The 11,722-nt window shown below is 32.9% G+C and overlaps 1 long non-coding RNA gene across 1 annotated transcript; it reads right to left on the bottom strand.

Annotated features, from left to right (window-relative positions):
• Positions 1-8,198: 8,198 nt before the first annotated feature.
• On the bottom strand, positions 8,199-10,772 carry LOC121405960. Its single transcript, XR_005968734.1, has 3 exons — positions 10,556-10,772; positions 9,523-9,589; positions 8,199-8,613 (listed from the first exon to the last, which is right to left on the bottom strand). It is a non-coding gene; the product is annotated as an uncharacterized LOC121405960 (long non-coding RNA).
• Between the last annotated feature and the right edge of the window lie 950 nt (positions 10,773-11,722).

Here is an 11,722-nt window from a genome sequence, read left to right as displayed (position 1 = left end):
GCAAAATGGTCACATTTTGAAAATTGCAAGGGTTTTCAAAAACAGCTCTAAAATCACAACGCATCAGCTAAAATTGAAGATCTTGGTGTCATTCTATTGGAAAAAGAATTGTCTATCACACTAAATGAACGATTATGACATTTTTTCAATAACCTTAGTTGCTGAAATTTAGGATCGTAGGTGTTCCGTTCTTTCTGGGCCACCCTGTATAGAAGATCATTGTTTCAGGGATTCTTTGAGGACGTGCTAAAGTTATGCAAAAACAGCCTCTAAAGGGGTACATTTTCAAAAAACGAGCATTACTGGATGCTATAAGTTTGGAAAGGCAATAACAGTTATTAGATTAGTACATTTATGAAAAGAGATTATCTTTCTTTAATTGCATTGTTATACTATACAATTCTAGCGCCCAGCATTCAATTCAATTTTTTTCAATTCAATTCTTTTTATTTCATTTCCATTCAAAACATAATACAAAGTAATATAAAACAATATAAATCAAATACAATTTTACAGAAGGGCATTCTTACTTCGTAAAAAAAAAACACAGTATAATATAGAGCATAAATGGATATGGAAATGAGGGGGATCCACTAAAAAGCAAAGCTTGTAAAATTGTGGATCCCCCTTGGAAAAGAAGAAATTATAGTCGACTTACTATATGCGTACATGCATGTATTACAGGAAAGAAAAAGAGAAAAAGAAATCATATTGACGGAAACATAAAAACTGAACAAATGCAAAGCTTTTCACACAAAGAGGTCTTCGTTGTAAAGGATATGTTGCGCAAGACAGGAAAAAACAGAGAGAGGGGATGACAAGACGTAGAAGACAAGACAAAACAAGAGACAGGACAGTACAAGACAACTAGTTTTTAAAAAGGAGTAAAACTAAGAATGGGAAAGGGCTGACCATGAACCAGCTTGATCTGGTGAAATAACAAAGGACTGGACAATATAGATGAAAAAAGATAAAATAAAAGTGAAAAATGTAAGGATTATAATCAAGATAATGAAGTGTTAGTTCCGTTGAGAAGAATTATAGGAATTAAGCAGGATACGTTTGAGTTTACGTTTGAATGAATTCAAGGAGACACTGTCTTTAACATTATTAGCGAGTGAGTTCCAGAATTTAGGACCGTTGAATAAGAATGTATTTTTGGCCAGTAAAGTTCTGTAAAGTGGGATGTGAAGTTCGTCAGAGTGTCTCGTGGGGTAGTTATGATAAAATTGATTTTTAGGGAACATGGCATCAAAAATATGGGGAAGTGCATTATTATTATAACTATACATGAAGTGCCCTAACTGTAGTAAATACAGGTCTTTGACTTTCAACAGTTTACTTTCTAGAAAAAGTGGGTCCGTATGAGAACGGAAACATGTACTATGAATAATACGAAGTGCTTTCTTTTGCAAAAGCAACAATTTATCTAATAAATATTGATGGGTATCACCCCAAATAAGAATCCCATAGTTCAAATAAGGCAAGATTAAGGATGAGTAGAGCATGATTAATGATGTGGAGGGAATGCAAAATTTTAGCCTATTAATAATACCAATATTTCGTGAAATTATTTTGGATATATTTTCAATATGATTTTTCCAAGAAAGTTTACTGTCAACTGTTATTCCAAGAAATTTGGTGTAAGGTACCATTTCTAATGGGGTATTATCAAATATAATGTTCATCGGTAACTTGTCTATGGAATTACTAAATAACATGTATTTTGTTTTGTTAAGGTTCAAAGATAATCGATTGGCTCTTATCCACTCAGTAACATTATTAAGTTCAGAATTAATAACATCAACTAAAGTTTGTGGATTCTGATGAGAAAAAAATAAGGTCGAATCATCTGCAAACAAGATAAGGGATAATATTTTGGATGATCTACAGAAATCATTTATATAAATTGTGAAAAGAAGTGGGCCCATTAAGCTACCCTGGGGGACTCCACAGTTAACATATTTCAAATTGGAGTAATGATCTTTAACAAACACGTATTGTTGTCTGTTAAGTAGGTAGCTCCTGAACCACTCCAAGGCCTTCCCTCGCACACCATAGTGAGATATTTTTTTAAGTAGGATTTCATGATTAATGGTATCGAAGGCCTTGGAGTAGTCCAGGAAAATACCCACAAGGTGACTAGATTTGTCTAGAGCATTGACTACTTTGTTGACAAAATTCATCAGGGCATGAGTGGTGTTGTGCTTGTCGCGAAACCCAAATTGAACATCAGATAAAATATTATGCATTGACAAAAATTTTTCTGTTCTGACGTATACTATTCTTTCAAGGATCTTAGAAAATGTGGACAAAAGAGAAATAGGTCGGTAATTACCAACATCCAACTTATCACCTTTTTTAAATAAAGGAATTACCTTGGCTATCTTCATTTGATTTGGTACTGTACCATTTTCTAAGGAAAGGTTGAATATATGCACCAGCGGGGAAACAATAGAATCTATTACGGATTTTAAAATAAAATTATTAATTTCATCAAAGCCAGGGCTTTTTTTAATTTTCAAACCAGATACTATATCAATAACTTCTTGATTATATGTTGGAGCAAAAAATATTGAATTTGGATTAGGCGGGCCGAGAAAGTCCGAAAAACTTTTCGTCGCGGGAGGAATATCTTTAGCTAGATTCACGCCAATGGAAGAGAAATGGTTATTAAAAATATTTGAAAGGTCGTCACCATCATCAACAATGACATTATTAAATCTAATTTTGGAAATACTTGATTTATTATTGGAGAGATTCATGGTCTGTTTTAGAACCTTCCATGTGTTTTGCATGTCGTGTTTATATAGAGCCAACTGCCTCGCAAAGTAATTTTTCTTTTCAATGCGTAATATTTTAGTAAGTGTATTCTTATAAGATGTGTATTTTATTTTTGATTGTTCTGTACCTTTCATTTTGAATTTATAAAATAAGTTATTTTTTCTATTAATCGAACGTAAGATAGATGGCGATATCCATGGTGACTTAGAAATCGTTTTGTATGTATTACGCTTATCTTTTTTTAAGGGTATATATGCAGGTCTAATTTCTCATTTATTATATTCATAAAAAGGTTAAAGGACGCATTAACATCTACAGAATTGTATACAACTGACCAGTCGACATTATCCAAAGAAGCACCTAGACTGGCTGTATTTTCGTGCGTAGGTCTACGTCTTCGTTGTTGGGAGTGTATCGGTCTAATTGGTCGTCTTAATGAAAAATGAGTAAGAATCGGGAAATGGTCCGTCATGTCAGAAAGTATTATAAAAGAATCGGGAGGAGGGAGAATGTTGCAGAAAATATTGTCAATAAGTGTAGCAGTTTCATTAACTACACGAGTTGGTTTAGAAATCAGAGGCAAGGAGGCCGAAAAAAAAGTTTCAAGAAAATCTTGAGATATATTGTTGTGTTTCAATAAATCAATGTTAAAATCACCTAAAAATATTACATCCTTATTAACGAGAGCTGGATTATTTGTTGTTTGGGAAAGGTAAGTTAGAAAGTCATTTGTATTTGAGTTTGGGGGTCTATAAACTACACCAATAATCATATTTTTACTACCAGGAATATTAATTTCAATAAATAGAGATTCTACAGTGGCGTTCATGGAGTTAAGATAATCACAAACCGTATACTCGTAGTCATGTGAAATATAGAACGCTACCCCACCCCCAGGTCTGTCTTCTCGGTTATTCATTACGAAATCATATCCGTTAAGAGAAAATTGATGGTTAGAATCACACGATATCCATGTCTCAGTAAGGCCAATTAAAGAAAAGGGGCATTTTTTAGAATTTGAAGTGTTATTCAAAAGTAACTGAAGTTCATCAAAATGTTTATTCAAACTTCTTATATTAGCATGCATTATGCTGAATGTATCGTCGTTAAAATTTTTTGTAAGATTATTTACCTGATGTTGCGTAATATACTCAGAAGAAGGATTTTGCAATATGTTATGATCCTGTTCAAAATCGAGATCTAATTCTTCCGAAGCTAAATTTATATTATTAGTAACAAAATTATCATAAAATGAAGGATTCATTGGGTTGTTAAGTACAGTATCCTGAGGTCTCAATTCGCTGAAGAGGTCATCATTATCCAATGATGTAAATGGAAACTGAGGTGTATTGTCTATGCTAAGAAGTCAGTACATATCCGAAAGTGTTGTGTTATGTCCAATAAAGTGTCTGTCAAGGTCATATAAGAGGCAGTAAAGCAAAGTAACAAAGTGAGGGGAGAAGGCAAAGAACACAAAACACATATAGAACATGAAGAAGGACGAGAAGGCGCAACACAAAGGATTCTTACGCAAAAACGAGAACGTAGGGCAAAGACCTCTAAGTGTGAACGATGCAAAGTCAGTGAGAACGGAACGATTATCGAAACAGACATTGGCGGAGGAGATAAAGTGAGAAGCTCCAAAATAAAATAAAATGTAGTGAGATACACCTATAAAATAGTACATTCAAATATCAAGATATAATTTCAAATACGTATAGTGAGTAAAGAATAAAGGAATACGACATACATGGCATGATAATTGAACATATTTGAGCACAAGTCTTCTAATAATCTTTGCATTCTAATAATTGAACAAGAGTACCAATCACCAAATACTCAGAAATTATTTCATAGTTGTGGCAAGAGCGAACAAAAACAAAGTCAATGAGTTGAAAGAAGGGGACATGCCCAACATGTTGAAATGTCAAATGGATAATAGAAAAGGAAGATTGTCATTTAATGTTAATAAAGTAATTATTAACAAGAGGCAGATATTTCCTTTTCAAGTATTGTGTAAACAAAATGTGGATTATTCAACTTGTAATCCATAGTAAAACCGACAACAAAAAGTGATGCAAGCATGCCTGGCATGATCAAGAGCAAGTAAACACAGATTATTTTTTTTATATATATAATTGGGTAATGCTAATGTTACAAAAATATGGAAGTCAAAATTGGCATTAATCGAGACTGAAGACATTGTAGTTCATGATTTGCATAACTCAGACGCTGTTTTATGATCTTGCAAGATACTGAAACATGTGAGGGATATAACATGCATGGCATGATAAATTAACGTAATCAAACAGGTCCTTTATGTATTCTGAGAAACAATCAGGAATACCAAATTCACAGTAATTATTTTAAAGATGTGGCAAGAGTGAACAAAAAGTTAGGAGTTCACCATGGACCCATCCACGCAGGATCATCCATTGCTACGAGGGAGGGGGGGGGGGGGGGGCGCTGAGACAATGCTAAGCAAAAACAGAAAAATCCCCCGTGGATGGGACCATGGAGTTATAACAATTGAAGGAGAGGTCATGCCCAGCATGTTCAAACACCAAATGGATAATATTAAAGGAATATTGCCATTGGTGAAACAGCCATTGGAAATTATCACAAAGTGCAGACATTACAATAATCAAGCATTTTTTTAAACAAGGTGTTGATTATTCAATTGGAAAACGATAGTATAATAGACGAATAATGAGGCAGCATGCTTGACATGGTCAAGAGCAAATAACAAAGATCTTTACTCATAAAATTGGGTAATGTTAATGTTACAAGAATAAAAGAGTAAGTCAAGCATGGCATTAATCGAAACTGAAGACATTTGTAGTAAATGATTTGTTTATCTTTGGCGATCTTATATGATCTTGCAAGATACTAAACATGTGAGGAATGGCATGCGAGGCATGATAAGTGAACATAATTGTTTAAGCACAAGTCCTTTTTGTATTCTGATAAACAATCAGGAATACCAAACACCAAATACTCAGTAATTATTTAATAGATGTGCATGGCAAGAGCTAACAAAAAGTAAGGACTTAACGAATTGAAAGAAGGGGTCATGTCCGACATGTTCAAATACCAAATAGATAATATAAAAGGAAGATTGCCATTTGGTGAAGCAGCCATTGGAAGTTATCACAAAGGGCAGACAATTACCAAGCATTTTTTAAACAAAGTGTTGATTATTCAATTGGAAATCGATAGTAACATAGACGAATAATGAGGCAGCATGCTTGACATGGTCAAAGCTAATAGCACAGATCTTTACTCATAAAATTGGGTAATGTTAATGTTACAAGAATAAAAGAGTAAGTCAAGCATGGCATTAATCGAAACTGAAGACATTTGTAGTAAATGATTTGCGTATCTTTGGCGCTCTTTTATGATGTTGTAAGATACTAAAACATGTGAGGAATGGCATGCGTGGCATGATAAGTGAACAAAATTGTTTAAGCACAAGTCCTTTTTGTATTCTGACAAACAATCAGGAATACCGAACACCAAATTCTCAGTAATTATTTAATAGATGTGGCAAGAGCTAACAAAAAGTTAGGACTTAACGAATTGAAAGAAGGGGTCATGTCAACATGTTCAAACACCAAATGGATAATATAAAAGGAAGATTGCCATTTGGTGAAGCCAGCCATTGGAAGTTATTACAAAGGGCAGACATTATATAATCAAGCATTTTTTTTAAACAAAGTGTTAATTATTCAATTGGAAATCGATAGTAAAATAGACGAATAATGAGGCAGCATGCTTGACATGGTCAAGAGCTAATGACACAGATCTTCTCTCAAACAATTGGGTATTGTTAAAGTTACAAGAATAAAGAAGTCAAGAATGACATTAATCGAAACTGAAGACATTTGTAATTAATGATTTGCATATCTTTGGCGCTCTTTTATGATCTTGCAAGATACTAAAATATGTGAGGGATGTGGCATGCGAGGCATGATAAGTGAATATAATTATTAAGCACAAGTCCTTTTTGTATTCTGACAATCAGGAATACCAAACACCAAATTCTCAGTAATTATTTTATAGGTGCGGCGAGAGCGAACAAAAGGTTGGCAGTGAACGAATTGAAAGAAGGATCATGCCCAAATGTTTAAACACAAAAAATGCCATTCTGGTAAAACCAGTCATTAGAAGCCAATATCAAAAAAGGGTGGTCATTACGATAGAAATAAAACAAGATGTCGATTATTCAACTTGAGATCTATAGTAGAACAGACAAATAGTGATGCGAGCATGTTTTGCAAGCATGGCCACGGGCTCACAACTAAACACAGATATTTACTTATTCTCTAATTAGGTAATGTAGTTATTGCAAGGGCGAACAAGGAATGTTAAATAATGATGCAAGCATGCTTGGCATGATCAAGAGCTACTGAACACAGGACTTAAACTAGTTTTTAAACTTGGGTAAAAATTGGTATTGCATATGAAGGTGAGGAAAAAAAAAGAATTAAGAATTAACGAAACAAAAACAGTGATTTCAAATTACTAAAAGGGCATGCATGATAGAATCAACTTTCAAGAGAAGGTGAAAAATATATGCAATGATACCAAGCCAGGTTTCGGCCACACGAAGAGGAACTTATGTAAATAACTAGAGTAGATCACTAGATATTACAGATAGATGAATAATAGATGCATGAAGATATTCATCCGTTTGAGGCAATGATATTTGAACGTTCAATAATATGATGCTAAATACTAAAATAAAAGAATGTAAGCATGGTGTGAACAAATTCATTATGTTAATTAGGACAAAATAATAAGGTAGCAATATAAAATTTGTGATACCAGCCAGGATATGATTAGCATAGCGAGAAATGGTCAATAAAAGGGTGTTGAAATAAGATAAGAATTAAAAAGAAAATAAAATAATAAAAAACTTAATCAAGCATTGTAATGAGTAATAACAGTTACAAATAACGTTACCATTTAGATAATGATATTGGTGGAAAAAATGAATAAAATGAAATAAAAAGGGCATGCATGACATGACAGAGGAACATACATGAATTTGTCAATGTTGCTTACCTCTAAATGTACATGTACCAGTCCCATAACTTACTATGGCTATTAGAGCTATGCACAAAATCTAATCTAAATGTAAAAGGGAAAATGAAATAAGTGTTCATGGAGATAATTAACAAAATACAAAAAAAAAAAACAATAAAAATGGCACTAATTACCTACTGAAAAGGGTCAAACAATTTAGGATCCAGTAATAATGAGAAAATGCTGTTGTATTCACTAGCTACTCAGAATAATGCATGCTTGTATGAAAGTGTACAAAAGCCAGCACATTATTACCTATCCATTTGAGGAATTATTGTAATTTTGTATATAAAAAAAGATAATGCAAAACTAATAAAGAGAATAATGTATGCATGGTATAAGGTGCTTCATAATGTCCGTTAGACAAAAGATTAAGGTACCAATATATAATTTGTGATGCCGAACAGGATATAATTAGCGAAGCAAATAATGGTGAAGAAAAGGGTGTTGTAATGAAAATAAGGATTAAAACAAAATAAATAGCCATGAATTGTAATAGTAATAATAATAATAATAATTAATAAGCAGTTACTGTACCATTAAACAACATTACCATTTGGATAATATTGGTGAAAAAAAAATAAATAAATAAATCTGATGAAATAAAGGAAGTATGCATGACATGGCCAGAGGAACATACTAGTACTAGTACATTAAATCGTCAATATTACTTACATGTAGCTGTAAAGTATCAGTCTACATAACCTACTATGGCTTTTTGGACTAAGCACAAAATCTTATCTAAAAATAAAAGGGGAAATGCAATAATATATTCATTAAAGCAGACATAAAATTCCAATGAATTGCAAAACGAAAAAACATTAATTATTGGAAAGGGTCAAACGGTCCCCGGTCAAAAAATCTAGAATCCAGTAAGAATAAAGAAAAGCAGTTGTATTGACTAGCGAAACATGTACTGAAATCATAGCAGTAGAGGTTTTACAATTTACCAGTCAACATAACCTGCTATAGCTTTCAGAGCAATGCCTAGTAGGGAAATAATGTGTTTATTTCAGAAAACAAAATTCCAGCAATTATGCATGAAAAATGAAAAAAAAAAAAAAAAACCCATCAATCATTACTGGAAAGAGCCAAACAATCTAGGATCCTGTAATAATGAGAGGAAATGCAGTTGTATTGACTGTTTTATACATGTAGGTAAACATGTATAGTAATCATGACAACATAAATTTTTAGAATTTGTTTCAATTTCGGCTGACATGATTACTCAAGTTTCAAATCATAATGAAGGGGTCATTATTCTCATCTTAATGGATGAAAAATGGGACAAGTTTAATTTCATTATTGGAATAGCTCCATCATAAAACCTGTCCAATCGGTTATCAAGTCAAAATCAATAGCGATAGCAAAGTTTTCTCTCATTTTGATGAAGAAAAACTAAAAAAATAATTGTATTTCATATGATTAGCATAGCAAATAATGGTGAATAAAAGGGTGTTGTAATAAATTAAAAATAAGGATTAAAACAAATTAAATAGCCATGCATCGTAATAACAGTTACTGTACCATTAAACAACATCACCATTTGGATGATATTGAAGAGAAAATAGATAAATAAATATGATGAAATAAAGGAAGCATGCATGATATGACCAGAGGAACATACATTGAATAGTCAATATTACTTACATGTAACTGTAAACTACCAGTCTACATAACCTACTATGGCTTTCTGGACTAAGCACAAAATCTTTATCTAAATATAAAAGGGGAAATGCAATAATGTATTCATTAAAGACATAAAATTCCAATAATTTGTAAAATGAAATGACATTAATTATTGGAGAGGGTCAAACGAAACTAGAATTCAGTAAAAATAAAGAAATGCAGTTGTATTGACAAGCTAAACATGTACTATAATCATAGCAATAGAGGTTATTGTTTCAATATATCAGTCAACATAACCTACTGTGGCTTTCAGTGCTATGCCCAATAAGTATAGTCAAATTGTAAAAGGGAAATAATGTATTCATTTCAGAAAACATAAAATTCCAATTGTTATGCATGAAAAAAAAAATGACATTAATTATTACTGGAAAGGGTCAAACAGTATAGGATCCAGTAATAATGAGAGAAAATGCAGTTGTATTGACTGTATTACATAGTCGTAGTAATCATGACAATATAAATTGTTTGAATTTGTTTCAATTTTGGCTTACATGATTACATCAAGTTTCAATTCATAATGAAGAGGTCATTATACTCATCTTAATGGATGAAGAAAAGGACAAGTAATTTCATTATTAGAATAGGTCCATCATAAAACCTGTCCAATCAGTGTACCAGTCAAAGTCGTATCCATGATCGGCTGAATAGTGATAGCATAGTTTTCTCTCATTTTGATGAAGAAAAAATAGAATAATAATTGTATGTCTTTTTGCTTCGATTTGCTTCATTTCATTCTGGTTTGATTCACTTCAATAATTTGTGATGCCAACAAGGAAATGATTAGCATAGCAAATAGTGGTGAAAAAAGGTGTCGTAAATAAAAAATAAGGATTAAGACAAGACAGTCATGCATTGTAATGATAAACGACAGTTACTGTACCAATTAAATAACATTACCATTTGGATGATATTGGTGAAAAAAATAAAATTGAAATAAAGGAAGCATGCATGACATGACTAGAGGAACATACATTCAATAGTCAATATTACTTACATGTAGCTGTAAAGTACAGTCTACGTAACCTACTATGGCTTTCTGGACTAAGCACAAAATCTTAATCTAAATATAAAGGGGAAATGCAATAATGTATTCATTAATGACATAAAATTACCAACAATTTGTAAAATGAAATGACATTAATTATTGGAAAGGGTCAAACAATCTAGAATCCAGTAAAAATAAAGAAATGCAGTTATTGATTAGCTAAACATGTCTATAATCATAGCAATAGAGGTTATTGTTTCAATTTACCAGTCAACAAAACCTATGGTGATTCAGGGCTATGCCCAAAAGTCTAGTCAAATTGTAAAATGGAAATAATGTAGGCCTATTCTTTTAAGAAAACATAAAATTCAAATTACTATGCATGAAAAATGAAAATGACATCAATTATTCCTTGAAAGGGTTGTGCAATCTAGGATCCAACAATCTAGGATCCAGTAATAATCAGAGAAAATGCAGTTGTATTAACTGTATTACATAGACATACATGTAGTAATCATGATAATATAAATCGTTTAAATTTGTTTTAATTTTGGCTTACATAATTACTAAAGTTTCAATTCATAATGAAGGGGGTCATTTTAATGGATGAAAATGGGATAATTAATTATTTAGCAATTATCCAAATGGGGATAGAACATGATGGGGTATATAATACCTGTATAGAAGATGGATCAGGCCTGCTCCATTCGTCCTTGCAAAGTTATGGGGATTGAATTTGACTCGGTCTCCAATGATATTCATAATTACCATAGTCATGATGTTGCATGTGATAAGCAAATCTACTCAGTCCAAGTTGACCACTGTGAAGAAGGTGCATTAGGGTTTTTAGTCTGCAGCAGTACTTTGGTTCCTTGAATCCTTATCCTGGTTTTCAATTGCTTGGTTCTGCGAATGTTATATGTAACTGATGCTAGATGACCACGCTCGCGTTTCATAGATGGGGGTAGGTCAGTTCGGACGGTTACACGGTCGCCATCCCTACGGTTGCCGTCAGTAGCCCGGGGTTGCCTTGGCTGCTCGAAGGCGCGAAGAATTCGGTCCCGGTCGTACATCTTTACAAAACAGACTATGATGGGATCAGGAGCTTCGGGGGCCGGGGTTCCGCTGGCTCCGTTGTGGGTCCTCTTCGTAGGTAGACGATTTGTATTGATGATT

The sequence above is a fragment of the Lytechinus variegatus genome, chromosome 19, assembly GCF_018143015.1.
Source record: "Lytechinus variegatus isolate NC3 chromosome 19, Lvar_3.0, whole genome shotgun sequence".
Classification (NCBI taxonomy): Eukaryota; Metazoa; Echinodermata; class Echinoidea; order Temnopleuroida; family Toxopneustidae; genus Lytechinus; species Lytechinus variegatus.
The sequence above is the reverse complement of the archived record's forward strand: the minus strand, read 5'-3'. Positions and strand labels throughout refer to the sequence as shown.